Here is an 11,539-nt window from a genome sequence, read left to right on the forward strand (position 1 = left end):
TTTAACTGACTCAACTGTAAAATGACTTTAAAGCAAGATTGGGGTCATAAAATCGGATAGAATAAAGGATTAAAAATTTCTATGAACAAGACCTTTGTGTTCTTGGGCTCCTCCAGTAGATCTTGGCCATTTTAATTTACATCCTGTGAGACTGACTCTCTCAGCACACTAAGGCTTTACTTTCTCTCATGTAAGAGATGGCACAATTTTCTTGCTCGGGCACTGAACGATCAGTCGCCATTGAGCGATCTCGACTTACGGTGATTCCATGTGTGTCAAGGTAGAACTGTGCTTCACAGGGTTTGCAATGGCTGATTTTTTGGAAGTAGATCACCAGGTCTTTCTTCCGAGCAGACTTGAACCTCCAACCTCTCAGTTAGCATCCAAGCTCTTAACTGTTTGTACCATCCAGGGACTCCAGCGCAATCACTAGGTCCCCAAGATAATACACCACCACCAGCCACATTTAATTTCAATGGTCATTTTACCTTTTTCTCTCTGTATTTCAATAAAAATCATGGTTGGGGGTTTGTTTTCTTGTTTAAGTTGACTTTAAACTAAAGTCATTGCGTTCTACTGCATTCATTAATTCTTTGACAAGCTGGGGGATGTAATGGGAAAGCACAACCACACAAGAGATGATAGATCCTAAGATCCTTAAAATCAAGGATCATAATTACCCTTGTTGTTGTCGTTGTTAGGTGCCAGCCATTGAGTTGGTTCTGACTCATAGCAACCCTATGTACAACAAAACAAAACACTTCCTGGTCCTCTGCCATCTTCACAATCATTGTTACACTCGAGCCCACTGCTGCATCCGCTGTATCAATTCATCTTGTCGAGGGTCTTCCTCTTTTTCTCTGATCCTCTACTTTACCAAGCATGATTGTCCTTCTCCAGGGACTGGTGCCTACTGACAGCATGTCTAAAGTATGAGACATAGTCTTACCATCCTTGCTTCTAAGGAGCATTCCGGTTGTGCTTCTTCCAAGACAGATTTTTCAGTTCTTTTGGTAGTCTGCGGTATATTCAATATTCTTTGCCAATACCACAATTCAAAGGTGCCAGTTCTTCTTTGGTCTTCCTTATTAAACGTCCAGCTTTCGTACGCATATGAGGTGACTGAAAACACCATGGCTTGGGTCGGGTGCACCTTAGTCTTCAAGGCAACACCTTTCCTTTTTAACACTTTAAAGAGGTCTTTTGCTGCAGATTTGTCCATCGCAATGCATCTTTTGATTTCTTGACTGCTGTGCCCATGAGTGTTGATTGTGGAACCAAATAAAATGAAATCCTTGACAGCTTCAATCTTCTCCATTTATCATGATGTTGCTTATTGGTCCAGTTGTGAGGATTTTTGTTTTCTTTGTGTTGAGGCGTAATCCATACTGAAGGCTGTGGTCTTTGATCTTCATCAGTAAGTCCTTCAAGTCCTCTTCACTTTCAGCAAGGAAGGTAATGTCATCTGCATAATAAAAGTTGTTAATGAGTCCTCCTCCAATCCTGATGCCCCGTTCTTCTTCATATAGTCCATCTTTTTGGATTATTTGCTCAGCATTCAGGTTAAATAAGTATAGTGAAAGTATACAACCTGACACACACTTTTCCTGACTTTAAACCACACAGTATTACCTTGTTCTGTTCAAACAACTACCTCTTGATCTATGTAAAGGTTTCTCATAAGCACAATTAAGTGCTCTGGAATTCTCATTCTTTACAATGTTATCCATAATTTGTTATGATCCACACAGTTGAATGCCTTTACATAGTCAATAAAACACAGGTGAACATCTTTCTGGTATACTCTGTTTTCAGCCAGGATATATCTGACATCAGCAATGATATCCCTCATTCCACATCCTCTTCTGAATCCGGCTTGAATTTCTGGCAGTTCCCTGTCTCTGTAACATTGCAGCCGCTTTTGAACGATCTTCGGTAAAATTTTACTTGCGTGTGATATTAATGATGTTGTTCAATAATTTCCGTATTCAGCTGGATCACCTTTCTTGGGAATAGGCATAAATATGGATCTCTTCTAGTCAGTTGACCAGGTATCTGTCTTCCAAATTTCTTGGCATAGACGAGTGAGCACTTTCAGTGCTGCATCTGTTTGTTGAAACATCTCGATTGATATTCTGTCAATTCCTGGAGACTTATTTTTTGCCAGTGCCGTTAATGCAGCTTAGACCTCTTCCTTCAGTACCATCATTTCCTGATCATATGCTACCTCCTGAAATGGCTGAATATCAACCAGTTCTTACAGGTATAGTGACTCTGTGTATTCCTTCCATCTTCTTTTGATGCTTTCTGTGTTGTTTAATATTTTTCGCACAGAATCCTTCAATATTGCATTTCAAGGCTTGAATTTTTCCTTCAGTTCTTTCAGCTTGAGAAATGTCAAGTGTGTTCTTCTTTTCTAGTTTTTTATCTCCAGGTCTTTGTGCATGTTATTATAATGCTTTACTTTGTCTTCTGGAGCCACTCTTTGAAATCTTCTGTCCAGCTCTTTTACTTCATTATTTCTTCCCTTCACTTGTATATATTTCTGCCAACATCCACATCTTCTCATTTTTCAAGAGTATATGACAAGGTAAACTTAATACCGTTAATTACAATTCATTCTACACTATTGTGAACATACTGCTTTATAGCATCTGTCATTAAATAGCTACTTACTTTAAATAACGAGCACCTCAGGAAGAGAGATAGTATCTTATTCACAATGATAAACCCACCCATAGTCTGCTAAATAATAGATGCTGAACTTTTTTATACAAATGTACATGATAATTTAAAATATGAATGACAGTATGAAGGCAGGTATGAAAGCTATGCAGGCAAACCCAGATTCTTACCTCATTTTTCTCATTGTCTAGGGTATCCATTTTAATTAATAAGTGATCAGTATCTGCTGTGTCAGTGGTTAAGCTACGTACTAGTGCAGGCCATATCTTGTTTACTATTCAAAATAATACTGTATGATAGACATTATAATATTCTTTTCAAAATTTTGGAGAAATTCTTGTTCATTACCTAAGATGAGGATAAAACTGAGTTTTGAATCTTGGTCTCCTGAGTCCAATTCTTGTTCTTTTTGAACTTCTCCTCAGTTACCTCAAGAGCACTAAATAAAACCCTCATTCTTAAAAATGCAGTCAGTTTCTTTAGGCTCTTCATTGAAGAAGGAGCAAGAAGGGAAGAGAAAGGGACATTATTATGTATTCAAATGTAGCAGGCCCAAAAATGAACGCAGTTGCATACCTGAGATAGCGTTGCCCTAGATTTAGTGTTTTAGCACAAAACAGGACTAGTCAAAAAACAAAAAAAAGATAATGAGGTTAGAGTTTGTGATAAAACAGTAATAAGAGAAATTTTGACTTTTACTACCTAAAAGCTATGATTATTTTCCCAAATGCTATGCCAGAAATCTATAAAAATTAAGGTAGGAAATAGAGTCTGAACTCTTCAAATGTGACACATTTAGTATATTCCCAATTATATAATGGCTTTAACTCCTTCTTATTTTGAATTTGTAAACATAGGATTAAGGTTTAACAAAAGACTATACCCAACCATGAAGAGTATCTTGTTATCCTGAGAATACTGTACAATCTCATTTAAAGATGGTTCTGGTGTACTATTTTTGAACAGGGTTTTTAAGTCTCCTATACCTAAAGGGAAAACCCTGGTGGTATAGTGGTTAAGAGCCACAGCTGCTAACCAAAAGGTCAGCAGTTTGAATCTACCAAGCGTTCCTTAGAAACTCTATGGGAAAGTTCTGCTCTGTCCTATAGGGTCGCTATGAGTCAGAATCAAATCAAAACAACAGGTTTATACCTACAGGTGGCTTCCTTGAGCAATGTAGACTCAAGGGGTTGAGATTCTCATCTCTGCCTGAGTCCAACCAGATGTCTTCATTCTAAGTTTCAAGGCCTCACTCCTTACTAATCAATGCCCTAATGTTCACCTGAGCAACTGGATAAACCTGTAAATTCAATTGACATTATAATTCTGTAGTCCACATAATTAAAATTTATATTTGGTTTTCAACAGCCCTGTTTTTATAAGAAATATTACTTTAGGGCTACCACAGATGGTGTCTGGTTTTCTGATCATGACTTGGGTTGACTGTTGAAAGATCTCAACTTCTCACTTTTCTTTATGTAAGCACTTCAGGACACTCAGAAGATTTTATTCCAAAGTGTAGTTCTCACAGTCATAATCGCTACCATAGTGGTTAAGAACAGCAGTGACTCAGGCCCCAAGGCACTTTTTTCATCAGCATTTTATCACACTCTACCACAGACAATAATCTGATTATTCATGATGTCATTGGATGTCCTAGAATAACCAGATCCCATTTCCCTTTGGCAAGAAGTTCAAACTGCACTTATGCTCAAGGATAAGACCAAACCAATATCAAACCACCTCTTTGAAGTTCTACTTCCTTTAACCATCCCTGGTTTCAATTTCTGTACCAGTCAGAGTACAGTCAGGAGACACAAAGTACATCAGTTATCTGAACAAACAAAAGTCAATAATAACAGAAACTTTTAACTAGGTAACTGAAGAGGGGAGCCCTGGTAGCACAGTGGTTAATAGCTCAGCTGCTAACCAAAAGGCTGGCAATTCAAATCCACCAGCCGCTCCTAGGAAACCCTATGGGGCAGTATTACTCTGTCCTATAGGGTCACTATGAGTCGGAATCGACTTGATGGCAACGAGTAATTGAAAAGGGACATATGGGGTAACAACTGAAAGAAGTCAAAGTAGTTCTTTTAGACTGAGGAAACAAAAGGAAGAAGCTGAAATTATTACAACTTAGAAACTTAGAAGAGAGATTCCATGGAGATGAAATTCAGTGCTCAGTGGGAGGCGAGCTGGGGCTAGTATCTCTGAGCTTGAATGAACTGTCCCATGGGTCAGAGACCCAGACTTAAGAGAGGAAACCTGTCAACTAGTGCTGAGTCTCTCTCTGGTGACTGGAGAGCATAATGAAGCTAGTGATAATGATTTTGTAAAATCTGCAAAGTGCATTCAACTCCTGCTGTAGGCAGGCACTATGTTGACATTTCTTTTTCTCAAAAGATACCATTAAGAGAATAAAGGTACAAGACACAGTGAAATGTATATGTGTATTTATATATATATGGAGCCCTGGTGGCACAGTGATTAAAAACTTGTCTGCTAGCCAAAAGGCTGGTAGTTTGAATCCACCAGCCATTCCTTGGAAACTGTGGGGAATTTCTACTGTCCTATTTTTTTATAGGGTCATGGCACTAGTTTTTTTTTTTATAGGGTCGCTATGGGTTGGAATTGACTCAACGGCAACATGTGTGTATGTGTGTGTGTGTGTGTGTATGGTGTTTGTGTGTATACATACATATATATATATATATATATATATATATATATATATATATATAAAATCACACAAAGGACTCATGTCCGTAGTATATAAGTAACTCCCACAAATCAATAAGAAAAAAGACAGCACATGCAAATCACTCCATTTCCTTTATGGAATTCAAGAATAGCTCTGGGGTGATTTAAGAAATATGTCATACCTGCTAGTGACTTCGTATTTTACTGCCAAGATAAGTATAGTAGATGAGACCTAGAAACTATAGAGTGCACATATATACTGGACCTCTGATGTGTTACACTTTAAAAGAAAGAGGGAATAGAGACACTCTGCTTACTTCCAAGAAAATGAGGAAAAATATTTGGATACAGTGGAAAAAAAGCCTGAGAGAAGTCAAAACACCAAAGAAGCACAGACCAAATTTACATAATGGAGACTTCTGCTCACAGGCATGATGAAGTAACAGGGAATGAATTGACCTTCTGTGTTGAACAACCAGAAAACTGGACAAAATGTATGAAACATTGGATAATAGGTAACAGAGGACCATAATTGCTAAGAGAATGTCAACAAATTAAGTGAGCACTATAATTATCCCAAGGAGCCCTGATGGTCAACGGTTAAGTGCTCAGCTGTTACCTAAAAAGTTGAAGGTTCAAACCCACCAGCCGCTTCATGGGGGAAAAGATGGGGTGATCTGCTCCCATAGCCTAGGAAACCCTACGGGCCAATTTTACTCTGTCCTCTGGGGTTGCTATGAGTCAGAATAGACTCGGTGACACAAAAGAACAACATAATTATCCCACCTTTTTGTCTGGAGGTCTTTTTCAGGTGGCAGTGAATAAGTGTGATCCCCAAGCAGATCACAGCAATCTGGTTGAGTGAAAAGAAACCAGAAAGCTTCACTTAATTTCCAGAGTGCTGAAAAAGTTGATTCTGACAATTTTTGCCAGTTTCCTTGTTGCTTTTATTGAGAAAACTTTGGGAGCTCCTTACTCTGCCATTTTCCCTGACATGACCTACAAGTTTCTTTGAAGAAAGGATAAAATAGTACAGAACATGCTTGAATGTGGGGCTTAGGGATTAAACAATTTCTCCTAATATAGAAGTACATTCCAAATGGGCATAACTTTCTAAAATAATGTTTCCCATACTTTCTCTCAACTTAATTTCTCTTTGTCCCATAGAAATGTAAGAAATGTTAAAAAAAAAAAAAAAACCTGGAAATGGCATTTCCCTCTCCTTTTGCCAGAACTTGAATTGTAGTGATAAGAAGAGCCATTTTCATGTGCTTCTCTTACCCTTCTGACATCCTCACTGTACCATTGATGCCAACTCACAGCGCCCCTACAGGACAGAGTAGAACTGCCCTATAGAGTTTTCTAGGCTGTAATCATTATGGGAACAGCCAGGTCTTTTCTGTTATTGAGCCACTGGTGGGTTCAAACCACAGACCTTTCAGTTACCAGCTGAGTGCTAAACTGTTGTGCCACCAGGGCTCCTTCACTAGGGATCCTAATTTCTTAAATAATAACTCAGCTTGCCAGTGTGACAAGACTATGATCCCAGACAGATTGAAGCTTCCACATTCTGACCCATAAACGTTCCATCTTCTAGGCTTTGAAAAAGGAGCACTGGTGTCACAATGGTTTATATTCGGCTGCTAACTGAAAGGTCGGCAGTTCAAACCCACCAGCAGCTCCAAGGGAGAAAACACCTGGCTATCTGTTCCCCTAAAGACTACAGACTTGGAAACTCTGGGGACAGTTCTACTCCATCCGATAGGGTAGCTAGGAGTGGGAATTGACTGGAGGGCACACAACAAAAACAACAACAAGTTTTGAAACCCAGGATGCAGGCAGTGTGCTCTCTGTCCCACCTTACTAAATTCAGAGAATTAATTCTGAAGAAGTCAAGGCTGAGGAGTCCAGTTTTGGACTGTATTTAGTACGTGTGCCTGCTCTCTTAGAAGGTTGTGCTGTGCTGTGCTCTGGGTGAGAGAGACGTGGAAGATGAATTGGAGGAGAAAAATATAACCACACAGAACGTTATGCAGCTGAACCAGCTGCCTCGGGAAGCTGTTAAAGACAGCCGGCAGAGTTATGCACAACTGAGATTCAACAAGACTCTAACAGAAATAATTTATGGACAATGAATCTGTTCTTGACTCTGTGAAAAGTTTATGGATAGATAGGTTGATTCTTCCAGAAGGCTTTAAAAAAAAAAGCTAACTTGCAGAAAGTCATTTTCCTCCTGCATATCACAATCACACATAAAGAATATACTTTAATTTCTTTGGGGAAGTTGATGTCAGAATCCAGCCAAGAGCTTACACTCTTGGCCTGCAACTGAAAACTGCGAATTGCAAAGGGAATATATTTTATAGTTTTACGAAAGGAAAAAAAAAGGGGGGGGGGGATTCAAAACAGCAAAGGAAAAGTAAAGGAGTGAGAAGAAAATAACGATGGTAAAAAAGTGAAGACAGACACAATTGATATTTTAATTTAGAAAAGACCAAGATAATTAAAAAATATATATGTATTTTACAACTATCAATATACTCACCTATACAATTAACTTTGTTCTCTTGTTAAAGAAACAAGAGAAAAAGTTACTAACAGATCTTCAAGTTCCTTAACGGTACAATATTAAGCAGAAGAAAGGGAAGGTTTTATTTATTTTCAAGTCTTTATTTTTCTGGTAAGTGAGTTTCACAGCACTAATACTGGAATTTGATCAGCTAATTCTCCAGAATAATTGCACAGACACTGTGTTTGTTTCTATCATCTTTAAATTATTTTAAATCAAGTGTGAAGCCAGTAATCTAGTTTAGATTATTTTATATGCTAGGCTAGCTAACTATGTAATTAATTACCAAGTGCAACATACGGTATTTCTGAATTCAAGGCTAGTTGTAACTCTCATATAGACTTTTTACCTCTTCCTATTACTCATTTATTCATTCATGCATTCATTCATTCTATACATATTTTATTTTTCTACTATGTGCTAGGCACTGTTCTAGTATAAGGGACACAAAGTAAATAAAAAATAGGAATCTCTGGATTCACGTGTCTTATATTCGACTATGATGTCTACGAGGAGCTGATTTTGATTCAGGGTTTAAAAACATTTAAGTCAGCACTCCTCACAATTAGACTTTAAAATATATAGTATCAAATAATAGCTGAATTACTCCCTCCAAAGATGTCAATTTGAAGACAAAGGTATACTTGACACAAGCCATGGTATTTTCAATCACTTCATAAAAAAAAAAATTGATGCATTTGAATTATGATGTTGGCAAAGAACACTGAATATACCATGGACTGCCAGAAGAATGAACAAATCTGTCGTGGAAGAAGTACAGCCAGAATACTCTTCAGAAGTAAGGATGACGAGATTTTCATCTCACATTATTTTGGATGTGTTATCAGGAGGAACAGTCCCTGGAGAAAGACATCATGCTTAAGAAAGTAGAGGGTCAACGAAAAAGAGGAAGACCCTCAATGAAATGGACTGACACAGTGGCTGCCAACAAAGGGCTCCAAAACAGCAATGACTGTGCGGCTGGCACAAGACCAAGCAGTGTCTCATTCTGTTGTATATAGGGCTGGTATCAGCTGGACTGTGTGAAGAAGAACGGGGCATCAGGATTGGAGGAAGACTCTTTAACAACCTGCGTTATGAGATGACACAACCTTACTTGCTCAAAGTGAAGAGGACTTGAAGCACTTACTAATGAAGATCAAAGACCACAGCCTTCAGTATGGATTACACCTCAACATAAAGAAAACAAAAATCCTCAAAACTGGACCAATGAGCAACATCATGATAAATGGAGGAAAGATTGAAGTTGTCAAGGATTTCATTTTACTTGGATCCACAATCAACACCCATGGAAGCTGCTGTCAAGAAATCAAAAGACACGTTGTGTTGGGTAAATCTACTGCAAAAGACCTCTTTAAAGCATTGAAGAGCAAAGATGTCACCTTGAAAACCAAGATGCGCCTGACCCAATCACATCATATGCATGTGAAAGCCAGACAATGAATAAGGAAGACTGAAGAAGAATTGACGCCTTTGAATTGTGGTGTTGGCAAAGAATATTGAATGTAGCATGGACTGCCAAAAGAATGAACAAACCTGTCTTAGAAGAAGTACAACCGGAATGCTCCTTAGAAGCAAGGATGGTGAGACTGCGTCTTACATACTTTGGACATGTTGTCAGGAGGCACCAGTCCCTGGAGAAGGACATCATGCTTGGCAGAGTACAGGGTCAGTGGAAAAGAGGAAGACCCTCAACGAGGTGGATTGACACAGTGGCTGCGGCAATGAGCTCAAGCATAACAATGACTGTAAGGATGGCTCGGGACCAGGCAGTGTTTCATTCTGTTGTACACAGGGTTGCTATATGAGTCGGAACCAACTTGACGGCACCTAACAATGACATCAGTTGGAAACAACTCGATGGTACCTAACAACAACAACAAAAGTAGGGTCTTACAGATTTCTTACTGATGGTTTTGGATTAAGCTACTTGACTGGTATATATTTAAGAAATAACCAGGAAACCTGACTCAGCTAACTCCCTCTTCTTTTTTTGTTTCTTCTCATCTTTTCAGAGAAGGTTGCTTTCAAGGAGTCAGCACACAAGCCTGGGTTGCTTCCAGCCCTCCATTCTTTTCCCCATACTTTCACTTGCTTAGAGACTACAACCATTTTCATTATTTTTTTATTGTGAAGACTCCCCAACATTTTCTACTAGACACACACTTAAATACAGTATTGCATCTCTGTCATGGATTGAATTGTGTCCCCCCAAAATGTGTCAACTAGGTAGGCTATGATTCCCAGTATCGTGTGGCTTTCCTCCATTCTGTGATATGTGATTTTCCTACATGTTGAAAATCCTAACCTCTATGATGTTAATAAAGCAGGATTAGCACAGTTATGTTAATAGGCAGGATTCAGTCTACGGGACTAGGTTGCTTTTGAGATATACAAGAGAGAATCAAGCAGAGAGGAGAGGGACCTCATGCCACCAAGAAAGAAGTGACAGAAGCAGAGCATATCCTTTGGAACTGGGGTTCCTGTGCTGAGAAGCTCCTAGACGAAGGGAAGATGGATGACAAGGACCTTCCTCCGGAACCAACAGAGAACACCTTCCCCTAGAGATAGCGCTCTGAATTCAGACTTCTAGCCTCCTAAACTGTGAGAGAATAAATGTTTGTTAAAGCCCTCCACTTGTGGTATTTCTGTTACAGCAATGCTAAATAACTAAAACGATCTCCAACCCATTCTTAGACATTTCTATTTGGATGAACTTTAATTATGTCATATTCTACGTGTTCATATCCATGCTTAGCATTTCTCCACCAAAAGTGGACACCCATCGTAACTTTACTATTTATATTAGTCATACCACTTTTTCCCAACTACCACAGTAATTGATTATTCCTTTCTGTATATCCAGTCACCAAATTCTGTCATCTTTTAAATTTCTTCCCATTTCATTCCTTTCATATTTCTATTGCTGTGGGCAAAACTCTCGTCACTTCATTTGGCCTATTTATACAGTCTTCTAGTTGGGCTCCTTAAACCTGCCCTTTGCTTAAACATAACTTTCATATTGTCAAAAATACTTACTGTATTCTTACTACCTACCTTAAAAATTAACTCCCGCGTTTAGCTTGGTATGTTGTAAAAAATAGGTTCACACTCTAATTGTCCAACTTATTTCCTCTTACTCTGCAAAATCCTCTCTCTACTCAGAAATCTAGACATTTCATTTTGCTTCCTCATATTGCATGATCATTTGGAACTCGGTCATCCTTTCTGTGTTTCACTCTCTTGGAATCGCTTCTACTGTCTCTTCTACATATGCAAACTTTACCCATTCTTTATAAACACAGGAGAATAATAATAATATTAGAGCTAAAATTTATCTAAACCAGCTCCCACAATTGAAACACGAGAAATATAAGCCTCAGAAATATTTAGTGTCTTATTCGAAATTACAGAGTGATGAAAACACAAATAAAACCAGAACTCAAGTTTCCTCTTGTCTCAGTTTTCTGTATTATACTGGTTGCTCAAATTAATGCTTAATCCTTCCAGATTTCACATGAAGTTTGCCTTGCCTACTTCCACCTTCTATGTGCATATAGACTC

Source organism: Loxodonta africana, chromosome 18 (genome assembly GCF_030014295.1).
Source record: "Loxodonta africana isolate mLoxAfr1 chromosome 18, mLoxAfr1.hap2, whole genome shotgun sequence".
NCBI lineage: Eukaryota > Metazoa > Chordata > Mammalia > Proboscidea > Elephantidae > Loxodonta > Loxodonta africana.